This window comes from Globicephala melas, chromosome 3 (assembly GCF_963455315.2).
Source record: "Globicephala melas chromosome 3, mGloMel1.2, whole genome shotgun sequence".
Taxonomy (NCBI): Eukaryota; Metazoa; Chordata; class Mammalia; order Artiodactyla; family Delphinidae; genus Globicephala; species Globicephala melas.
The window spans coordinates 68,318,491-68,331,608 of NC_083316.1; positions in this window are offsets into that span (position 1 = coordinate 68,318,491).

Consider the following 13,118-nt stretch of genomic DNA (forward strand, 5'->3'; position numbering starts at 1 on the left):
TTGTCATTTTTATTTCACTAGTTAGAGTATGTTTTCAACTTGTAAAAAGTGGAGCACAGATTCTGGAAACTGAAATCCTTTACTGAAGTACAGGCAAATGCAGGACAATCAATGGCAATATCAGATAGAAGCTTATGCCTGTTAATCAATGTGACTTAACCCTGATTTGGAGAGAAGTTCTTTTGACAGTGAGAATATCAACTCTATTCATTCCCCTGCATTTCTGCTGAGAGTGACAATTATTTCTTATCAGTGACGATATGGAGCCTACCCAAGTGAAGAATGTGCAAGAATAATGACTGCTAGTGGATGGGAGAGGGATGGGAGCTGGACATAAGCCAGTTCTGCTGCTACAAACATGCTGGCAAACGCTAAGCAAGATAGCAGTTGATGTCATACATTCTCAATTTCTAATTCTGGGTCAACAGCTTACTTGTGAGACTTACATAAGTTGTTTAACCTGTCAGCTTCCTTTCTCTTAAATGAGATGAACTCTAAGGTCTTTCTAGCTCTCACCAACTCTGGCTATACCAATGATAAGGACCCTTATGAACTAGGTGTGATTGCCTTGTATGAATTGCTTAGGCATAGAAGTACTCATAAACATGGAAGTACTGAAAATTTATTTCCTTGGAGAACATGTTGGGGGAAGATATTCTGAATATTTCTAAAGTCCATACCTTATCTTTTGCACACACTAAATTTCAGTCATTTATGCGAGTTTACTGGACTTCACTATGGGTTTTAAAAGAGGTTGGACACTTTAAAAGCATTAAAAATATTTATCTGATTTAGGAACATATGTTTCTTTCAATAGAGCTATGCTACAAATTAGACATATGAGCATGCGTTTCCATCTCTTGGATTCCTTTCAGCCTAGCCAGGGATGAAACTATTATGCAAGAATTCTACACTATTCTCTTTCTGAAACCCTCAACTTAGTGTTCTGTATTGGAATGGAAGTAATGGCATGTAAAAAAAGCTCTGGTTAGAGTGATTTTTAGTTCAAGCAGTCAGACGTGAACCATAGCAGCTATGTGAACTTAGGAAAGGTATCTTATTTTCTTGTGCCTGTATTTAAACATAAGGATAATTCCTTACCAATTTCATAAGGTTGTTGTGAATACAATTGTAAACAACATGGTGCAGTCATGTAGTAAATGCTCAATAAATAGAAACTATTGTTACTAGCATGAAAACTACTACTAGTATCAAAATAATTATTTTGAATCATCTTAATCTATACAGCAAAAGCATTTGACAAAATATAACATCCATTTATGATTAAAAAAACTATCAAAAAGTGGTATAGAGGAAGGGAACATACCTCAACATAATAAAGGCTGTATATGACAAACCTACAGCTGTAAGCTTTTCCTCTAAGATCAGGAAAAAGACAAGAATGCCCACTCTTGCCACTTTTATTAAACTAGTATTAGAATTCCTAGCCACAACAATGAGACAAGAAAAGGAAATAAAAGGTATCCAAATTAGAAAGGAAGAAGTATAACTGTCACTATTTGCAGATGATAGGATACTATATATAGAAAACTGTAAGGGCTCCATCAAAAAACTGATAGAACTAATAAATGAATTCAGTAAAGTCAGAGGATATGAAATCAATATACAGAAATATGTGACATTTCTCTATACTAATAATGAACTATCAGAAAAAGAAATTAAGAAAACAATCTCATTTATAATTGCACCAAAAAAAATAAAATATCTAGGAATAAATTTAATCAAGAAGGTGAAAACCATGTATGTTGAAAACTATAAGACTCTTATGAAAGAAATTGAAGAATACACAAATAGAATAATAAGATATTTTTATTCATGGAGTGGAAGAAATGACACAGTAGATCAGCTGAACTAAATATATATCTACAGAACATTCCATCCTAAAAAAGCAGAATACACATTCTTTTCAAGTGCACATGAAACAATCTCCATGATATATCACATTCTAGGCCTCCACTAATTCTCCAAAAATTAAGAAGACTGAAATCATATAAAGTATCTTTCCCTACCCCAATACTAGTAAATTAAAAATCAATTAAGGAAGAAAACTGGAAAAAGCACAAACATGTAAAACTAAACAATTAACGTTGTTAAAATATTAATACTACCCAAAGCCATCTATAGATTCAGTGTAATCCCTATCAAAATACAAATGGCATATTTCACAGAACTAGAACAAATATTTCTTAAATTGCATGGAAACACAAAAGACCCCAAATGGCCAAAGCAATCTTGAGAAAGAAAATCAAAGCTGGAGGTATTATGATGACTTATTTCAAACTATACTGCAAAGCTCTAGTAATCAAAACAGTATGGTACTGGCACAAAAACAGACACACAGACCAACAGAACAGTTCAGAAATAAACCTACACATATATGAACAATTAATTTACAACAAAGGAGCAAAGAACATACAATAGAAAAAGAATAGTCTCTTCAATAAATGGTGTAGGGAAAACTGTACAGCCACATGCAAAGACCACTGTCTTACACCATACAAAAAAATTAAATCAAAAAGGAATATAGACTTGAATGTAATACCCAAAACCGTAAAATTCCTAGGAGAAAATATAGGCAATAATCTCATTCACATCGTTTTTTGTGAATCTGATTCCAAAGCAAGGAAAACAAAAGCAAAAATAAACAAATGGGATGACATCAAACTAATAAACTGCTGCACAGTAAAGGAAATCATCATCAAAACAAAAAGGCAACCTATTGAATGGGAGAAAATATTTGCAAATCATATATTCAGTAAGGGATTTGTACCCAAAATATATAAGGAACTCATACAATTCAACAACAAAAAACCCCCAAACAACCCAGTTAAAAATTAGGCAGGGGATCTGAACAGAAATTTTTCCAAAGAAAACATACAGATGGCCAACAGGCACATGAAAAAATGTTCAAAATCACTCATTATTATGAAAATTTAAAGCAACACCACAATGAGATATCATCTCACACCTGTTAGAATGGCCATTATTAAAAAGAGAAGAAATAACAAATGTTGAAGAAGATGTGAAGAAAAGGGAACACTTGTGCACTGTTGGTGGAACTATAAATTGGTGCAGTCACTGTGGAAAACAGTATGGAGATTCCTTAGATTAAGAATAGAACTACCATGTGATGCAGCTACTCCACTTCTGGGTATTTATCCAAAGAGCACAAACACTAATTCCGAAAGATATATGCACCCCTATGTTCATTGCAGCAATATTTACAATAGTCAAGATATGAAAACAACTTAAGTGTCCATAGATGGATGAATGGACACACACAATGGAATACTACTCATCCACAAAAAATAATGAAATCCTGTCATTTGCAACAACATGGATGGACCATGAAGGTACTGTGCTAAGTGAAATAAGTCAGATGGAGAAACACAAATACCACGTGATTTCACTCATGTGGAATCTAAAAAAACAAAACAAGCAAAAAACTTAAAACGAAACAAACTCACAGATACAGGGAACAGATAAGTGGTTACCAGAAAAGAAAGGGTTTGGGGGGGGTGAAATGGGGGAAGAGGGACAACTGTATGGTGATGGATGGTAACTAGACTTGTGATGGTTAACACTTTGTAGTGTATACAAATGTTGAATTATAATGCCATAGTACCCCTGAAACTTATATAGTTAAAAAATTAAATAAATTAATAAATACTTTATTAGAAATCTGAGAGGAGCGGAAACTTATTAGAAGTCAGTTTGGCTTTTCTTTTGCATGTCCACTGAAATCATCTAACACACATATCAATAAAATCAGGTATAAATAAATTGGTGAAGAGCAAAGGAGAGCTTTCCACTTTATCAATATTCATGGACTATTTATAATATATACCTGAATATAAGAGAAATAATATTAGGTACAGTTTTTTAAAACATAAAGATGAATGGGGAAAGCAAATTTATTTGCCTGTACCAGTGCCTATAACTGACAGACAATATGTAGTCAATAAATTGATTATTTAAAAAATTTACTATTAGCTATCTAATATAATTTTTCTATGTAAAAGGAATATCTGTACATACATTAGCTAAGTGTAGAATGTTAATGTATAAAGCCAGGTCCATCATGATGATAATGCTATATTAAATAAACTCTCTGTCTTGATTTTACCTCTACATAATTTTGGTCTTGAAGGGGACTTCCTCCAGCCAGGAGAAAGCAATGACTAAGCACCAAGTGTTAAGAAATACCAGCTGAAAATGTTTTAAATTTTGAAGTAGAATGCCCTGTAAGATATGACTGGTTCCAAATGTCTCCTGTACAGACATTACATGTTAACTGAAATTCCCATTATTAGACTAAATTCTTTGCAATACGATATAATTTCCAGGAGCTGTCTTTAAGAGTAAGAATATGAGTATAGAGCTATTAGACAGACATTGGGAACAGGCAAATTTTCAGCCTGAGAAATGAGCCAGGTCTAGAACACAAGTACTGAAAGAGGACATTGAGCATAAAAATACTTAGAATATGGAGTAAATCATAGAGAGAGGGGAGGTGAAGAGAAAATAAGAAAGTATATGTATGCTTAATTTGATCTAAAATGTGGTGTCAGATACTTATAAAGCATTACATCAAGAATGTACTTACTGGGAAAATGGAAACAATTTTGAGATCAATTTATATTAAAGAAAGGTGGCTTAAAACTCCTAACTCTTCCTATCCCACCCCTCTAGGTGGTCACAAAGCACCGAGGATAGGGAGGGTGGGAGGGAGACACAAGAGGGAGGAGATATGGGGATATATGTATATGTATAGCTGATTCACTTTGTTATAAAACAGAAACTAACACACCATTGTAAAGCAATTATACTTCAATAAATATGTAAAAAAATAAAATAAAATAATAGTGCTTCTAGGACAAAAAAAAAATTAATTAATTAATTAATTTGGTTTCCTTGGAAAAAACCCTCCTAACTCAAAAACTTTCTACTCCTGCCTTTCCAATCTGTATGCACTTCAATAATTTCTCAAGCTTATTGCTTTGGCTAAGACCTCTAGTACAATGTTAAATAGGATTGTGAGTTTGGATATACTTGCACTAAACCTGATCTCAGAAAATAGCTTTCAGCCTCACCATTAAGACAAACATTAAGTATGCATTTTTGTAAATGCTCTCTATCATGTTGAGGGCATTTGCTCCTATTCCTAGTTTCTGAGGTTTTCATCATAAATGATGTTAAATTTTATCTAATATCATTTTCTACAACTATTAAGATGATCAAATTGGTTTTCAAATTGTTTTGTTAATATGGTGGCTCACAGTGATTTATTTTAAAATGTCGAGCAAACCTGTATCCCGACAATAAAGCGCATTTGGTTATAGTGTATTATTCTTTTTACATATCGCTGATTCATTTTGCTAATATTCTTAAGGGATTTTTACTTCTATGTCCATGACAATAGTCATCCATAGTGTTTTTGTTTGTTTTTACTCATAATATCTTTGGGTTTGTTATCACAACAATTCTGGTTTCATAAAATAAGTGGGAAATTGTTTCCTCCTTTTCTACTTTCTGGAAGAATTTATGAATAATTGGTATTACTCCTTCCTTTAACATTTGGTAAAATTCACCACAAGTTTTTTGGTCCTGGGGTTTTCTTTATTGGAAGGATTTTAAACTACTGATTGAATCTTATTATGAAATGTAGAGATGTTCTAGTTATCTATTTTGGGGTGTATCTTTCAAGGACTATTTCCATTTCATCTAAGTTATCAAATACATCTACATAAAATTGTAATTATTCATCATTTAATTACAGTAGAATCCAATCTATACTCTTAGTAACTTTTTTATTCATGGCATTGGTCATTTGTGTGTTGAATAATAATAAAAATATGACAGCAGAAGTTGTTGCTAAAGCAATGCATAGAGAAAAATTTATAGCTTCAGATGAAGAGGGGATGCAAATCTACTCTAATCTTTAAACTGAAGTAGGAAGAAAACTCAGAGAAGGTAGAAGGAAGAAAATAATGTGGATAGCCGCAGAAATATGAATCAAAGATAAAATCAACAGAGTCAAAACTTTGTTTTGTGAAGAGAGTGATAAAATTAAGCAACCCCCAATAAAACTGATCAAGAAGAAAATTTATAAGTTTATTTGAAGAAGAGAAATTCAGTATGAACCCTACAGACATTAAAGGGATAATAAGAGGTAGTTATGAAGAAATTTAAACTAATTTTAAAGAACTGTGATCATATAAACTATTTTCTCTATCCGCAAGAAAATTAAATTATACGTGTTGAAAGAAAGGTAACTAGAATTTCTCTAAATGATTGCGTAAATCATGCAACACGTTTCTAAACTGAAAAATACATGCGTAAAGGAAATTAGAAAAAAATTTTAATTGAATAAAATTAAAAACAACACATCAACTATGTAGCTAAAAATAGGACTTGAAGATGAATTTATAGAATTAAGGACTTATGTTAGAAAAATAAAATAGTTCCAAAAGGAATTTTTAAATTTAACAAATTTACTTTTTCAGTTACTTGTTTAATCTGATTAGAATCAAATTCACTATTTTCTTCTTTTTTGTATCTCTGAAATGCAGAGACTACTTTGCATGTTAACAGTTAATATCAACATTAATCATCTATCATATCTTCTGGATTATCTTCTCCCTGTGAATATATATTCGTTAACTTCTCTCATCACCACTTTACAGTGTACATGAATGTTCAAAGGACTCTAATTTTTTGTACCAACTTTTTCCTCCATCATTTCCTAATTTTACTTACTTCTTTTTAACACATTTTTAATGATACTAAAGAGTACCTTGGAGAAGGAGATGGGTAGAAAAAGAAACATTTCCGTAGAGGTAATAGTAGTCAGCTACCTCCTCAGAACTCTTTAGCACTGACAAGAGTGCAATAGACTTGAACCTTGCATTCAGAAGGAAAACTGATGAGAATTCTATGGACATCTGTACCTTCTCTTCTTTTTTTGAACACTTTCTTAAGCTCTACATCAACTCTAGCTAATTACTTATTCAGCGATTTCTCATTCATGCATTTATTCACTTAGTGAAATAATGTTTTTGTATTTCTATGACCTATGTTTTGTTAGCTATAGGAAATGAAGGAATCTGTACGTTCAGCAAAGGCATTGTTAAATGCCAGGAAAATAACAGCTTATATGGTACTTTCCTCCATGCATGCTTAGTTGTAAAGGAAAAAATAAAGAAAATATTTTTACAACTACTATTATTAGTGTCCTCTCACCTATCCATGTGAAATACCTTGTAAGTAAAACACTTATTTTTCTCCTTTTACTCCTACAGTATTTTCTGTTACCTCTGTCTTTCTACTTTACAGACTAACCATTTTCCTTTTCATATAACTTCTTTTAGACTGTACTGGCTACTCTGTTTAAAAAAGAAAAAACAGCTATTAGCATCTTCTAATTATTTAATGCAGGTAATTAGACAATTAAAATATCTCAATAAACAGTTTAGCTGAAGATTTTCAATACTATAGTGAGATATAGGAGCAGAAAAATTGGGCAAAAAAAGGTGAATTGATCTTGTTTTATGTACCTTCATAAATCATTTTTTCATCAAACATATCCTAGTTATCTAAAAAATAAAGTAGCTTCTTATAGATACTGACATTTAATTTTATATATATATGTGTGTGTGTGTATATATATATATATATATATGATACTCAAGTGCTTCAGCTTTGTTTCTCCCTCATCTAGTAGACATTTTCGTTTTTGTTAAATATTTTAGCACAGTTAGGTATCCATTGAAAGACAAATAGACAAATGCCATCCCAAGTGTTTCATTAAAAAAAATCAGATACAATTAAATATTTGTTAAATGATATAAAATTCGTTTGCAACTGAGAATGAGTTTTAAATTACTTGTATAGAAATTGAGATCGTTCATCATTACAAATAATTCCATCTGGCAGGGATTCTTAGAAACCACTTCACACCATGACTCTTGATGTCTATTCCTAACTGTGGCATATCCTTTTATCTTAACTGGAAACCTCAGGAGGTAGACTGTGCTCATAATTGAAAACAAAATATCACACAATGTCATTTGGGAAGTCAAAGTTATGATTTGCACGTGTAAAACTGCTGCGGTTTGAATACTGTCTCTACCTCTTACTAAATACATGACTTTGGACAAGTATCTTAATATCTTCAAGTCTCAGTTTTCGTATCAACAGAATGGGGATATCAATATTAGCCATGGGATAAGGTTGTTACACAGACTAAATTAGATCATGTGTGCTAAGTGCATAACATCGTGGTACAACTAAGTGTACATGGGGTCCTCATGCCAGCCTGGCAGTGAGTGATTCACTGTAAAAAACACCATCTTATCACCCCCTTGCTCAGATCACTTCAGGTACCAACTGCTATAGTTTAGATACTCCAAAAGTGGAAACTGAGATAAAGTAAACAGAGCAAATGTCTTGTTAGGGATCGGCATCAGTGAAATGAAAGCAGAAAGCAGGATTAGGTAGAGGGGACAGTTTAATAAAATCCTTGGTAAGTCTAGCAGAGACCTCCAGAGCCTATCAAAGTTGTCCTGTGTCAGATAGAAATGACCTGTCCATTACACCCTACCTTTCTCCCCACCCCTCATCTTCAAATGCAGCCTGCACTATGAAAAGGATGACCTCAGGCAAGTTGGCTCTCTGTTGGCCTACCCTGAAGGGGCTGGCTGCTGCAGCAAATACTTCCTTGAAGGAGGTCCTAGGTAGCACATCTCTATGCATACCACATTCAAATCTACTGTCTTAAAATATATATATATATATATATATATATATACACACACACATATATATATAAATGTATTTATATTTATTTATTTTAAAAGTACTAAAAATCCTAACAGTAAATTTGTCTCCTGCTGCACCTTTCCCAACCATAATAAATTGAGTAACAAAAATAATCTGATGATTTATGAATAAATGAATACTAACATCTAAAATTTTAAATAAGAATTTTATTTTCCCTCTGACTATTGCTCCTATTTCTACATGTTTAGTGTCCTCTCCTTGTTTTTCACACCTTATTTTTCTTCAGACCTCTTTCTGTTCTGTATTTTATTCACTCCATTTTACTTTCTTATGTTTCTCTCATCTACTGAGACCTCCCCATTGGCATTATAAATACTCCTTGGCAAAAGGTGACTTACTTTTCATTTCTATGCTCTACTATTTTCTTTCCTGAAAAATTCAATGAGCAAATGTACTCGCACATGAATATTCTGTCACAAGAGAAACGTAGAAAGAAGGTGATATCTTCATTTTTCAATGACCTTTCCTCCCATTATCCTGGCTCTGAGGATCCCTAATGCTTCATGTTTTCTTTCCTAAAGATCAGTAGCTACTTTTGTACAGAAATATTCATCTGGAAACCACCTGATCCTCAGTGAATTTTTCACTATAGAATTAAATTAAGGCAGTTGTCATAAGTCACTGCTGAAAATAGGAAGCTTATAAAAGGGAGATCTAAATAACTGAAGGTAAAGAAACAAATCAGCTTTTTTTCCCCCTAATTTTACTTGTTTTCCCATTAAAACAATACATAAATTTGAAATCTTTCTGCTGGAACCAATTCTAATTAAGCATCTTTTTGTCATTAATTTCCATTTTGGCTCTCTTTAAACTCTGTTTTTTTAAAGCCACGTAAGTCTATATCAGAAAACTAAGACTAAGAATTGAGGCAATTAGCTAAAAATCTTGGTAAAAGTAAACTTTAATTATGTTTAATAAAGTACTTTTTATGCTAAATCATTTTTATGGTTGACTCTATTCTACCTTTGAAAATATTTCTGTAAATCTGGTCTAAATAACATTTCAATTGTTATTTGACCCATCCAGTAATTGTAATTTTTCCACAGACCTTATGATTATACTAAAGTATCTGCTTATGATACTCAACAAAGGAAAGATTACATTAGCTTCACATGATAAATCTTGTCTTTGCATTATATGTCTTAATGCAAATATCTCTAACTTATCAATGGAACGTAAGCAATAATTTAATTGTCAATAAATTTATATACCTAATATGAGTCATATTAATTACTCTGGAGACATGTCTTGCTTCCCTTCTATTAACTCATAGCCTTTCATGCTGTCCTTTCAAGCTCCCTCTGGCTTCAGAGCCTTTAAACATCTTATTTCCACTACCTAGAAATACTGCCCAGGCTCTGTAGGGAATAATAGATCTAAATCTCCTCAGTTCTTAGTTGAACTGTAACTTTATCAAAAAGAAACATCCTTGACCCTACAAACTAGGATAGGTTTATGCTCGCAGAGCTTCATTTTCTTTTCCTTTGTAGTATCCATCAAAAGTACAACAAGCACATGTTAGTGTAATTAATTAATAACTGTCTTACACTATGCAAAGTTCCATATCAATGTAAAAATCATATGAAGTAAACGACTGTTCAAAAAACAAAGAAAACCTCATAAATAGCAAATATAGAAATTCATATTTTAAAATTGACGCTCATTTAGCTTTATTTGGTACTCTCAAGAAATCTATTTGTGATTTCTCTCACTGTGAAACTCAGAATTATAGTCAAATAATTCTTAGGCTTTCAATCTCAAAGCGATATGAAATCAGCAGGCACACAGATTTTAATTAAAAAAACACTTTCATTTCTATGCTTAAAGAAAAGTTAGTTTATCACATTATGCAACTTACTATATGCCCATCAACACCATGAATTAATGTATTTCCAAAGTATTTCCTTAGTTTATAAACATATTTTTCTTCATAAGTGCTTTTAAAATGCTAGATTTATTTTTTATTATTTAAAAACCCCAAAAGGACAAACAAGTAGAATAAATCATACATCTATGTTCAAAGGAAGGGGGTTTGATAGATTCAGAGTGTAATTATCACTAGGGATGTTATATGAAGCATTCTTAAAACTTAATTGCTCACTGAACCCTTCTAATGTGGAAAATCTGGAAGTTCTTCTACTCTAAACTCATTTGTTCTTTCAATAAATATTACTTTAACACATACTATACTATGCTCACTTTTTTTAGCTGTGTGTGTTTGTGTATATGTGTGTGTGTGTTTGTGGGAATACACATACATACACAACAGAAAGTCATGGTCTAGGTGAGAAATAGAGAAGTAATTCTGCTATTTTGATATAACATTAAGAATTTTTAATATAGTATTTCATCATGTATTAGTTTTGCCTCAGTACAGGGGAGTATTTGCAAAATCTTCATAGAGTAGGTGTCATATGAGTTGAGTCTTAATGGATGTGGAAAAGTTATCCTGTTACACTTGTACCTTGAGCATAGCAGTTATATTGAAAAATGATGAAAACAAGATTAGTGAGAGATACTGGGATAAGACCATGAATTTCATATTCATAGTAAGTACTTTAAACATTATTTTCTGGAAAATGGGGACCACTGAAGAATTTTTAAGCAAGAAAGTAACAGGACAGTATTTTCAGCAATGTGGAGAATGGTTGATGGGAGGGCTATACCACAGATGACAATAGGAAGATTATTGCTTTCGAACAAGAGATTATGAGGATGTGAATGAATGCACTGGCATTAGACATGCAGAGATTCAAATAGACATGAAAGATATCTGGTAAGTGTAATAGGGTACAATGACCAATTAGTTGTAGTGGATAAAGTAAAGGGAGAAATTCAGTTCCAGACTTGGGAGTCTGAGGTAATGAGGTCATTAACTAAGTTAGAAAATGAAGGATGAATATTGTGTTGAGATCAATTATGAATTCAAACTTAGCTGCCATGAGATTGATTTGATTCTTGATCATCTATCTGTATGGCGATTCAAAATGGTATAAAGTTAGTTTTAGATATATAGATGTTATTTTAAATGTTGGGTTTTCATATATATATATATATATTATAGAGGGAAAATTAAATCCTAGGTTACCAGTGAAATATTCAGGATTAATAATAGCTAAGAAGAATAAAAGCACAGGTTGGGAAGCAGAGGAACAGCATTTTTTTTTTTTTTTTTTCGGTACGCGGGCCTCTCACTGCTGTGGCCTCTCCCGTTGCGGAGCACAGGCTCCGGACGCGCAGGCTCAGCGGCCAATGGCTCACGGGCCCAGCCGCTCTGCGGCATATGGGATCTTCCCGGACCGGGGCACAAACCCGTGTCCCCTGCATCGGCAGGCGGGCTCTCAACCACTGTGCCACCAGGGAAGCCCAGGAACAGCATTTTATGGGCAAGAGAAGGAAAACACAGTAAATAGTGTGGCCAGAAGACAACATGGTCTCAGTATGTTATGGTACAAAGAGAACAGGCTCTTTGTTAGTTTGGAGATCTCCTCTGAAGTTAGTTGTACACCCCCTGGCTTCTCCAGAATACAATTAGATAGAATTGCTTCTAAAGTTTATCTGGCCAGTCTTTATATACTCCTTTAATCAGTAGTAATAAAGGAGCTTACTAACAAGGTTTACACAGACTGTGCACCTTTCTTTGGAGTTAGGCAAGTACTTCTAAAAGCAATACTTTACTTTCTTTCAGAAGTCCCAGAGGCCCCTGATCTTACTCAGGATGGTCCTTGTATTATAAAAGTAGACACTGTGTTCCCTCAACATGTATAGAATTCATACTAATATTATATTATAACATGCCTGGGGACACAGCTTAGGAAAACTGCACATGTAGCAGTGTTGCATTTATGATTATTACTCTATAATCCAGAGTATGCCCTGCTGAGTCTTCTTCTATTTTATGAATATCTACTGTTATCAGTCTCTCATTTGTTTTGCCATCCCACGTGAACTTATCTTCAAAGTCTCCCTTGTCTTCCATTTTCCCTAGTAAAGGAAGTAACTATAAATCAATGTTTAACACTATTGACTCAGAACTGACATAACTTCCTGCATCTCTCAATTACTAGTAATCCACAATATGGTAATTCATGCAAATTTTGAAGCTTTATATACTTATATAAAAATATGGACATAATATCACTTTTATGTGGTTAAGAGAAAATGTTGGAACATAGTAGGTTCTCAATAAGTGGTAGCTGTGATTGGCATTCTAAATACTGGCAAGTGTCACTTTCTGGGATTTGGAGACAGAATTA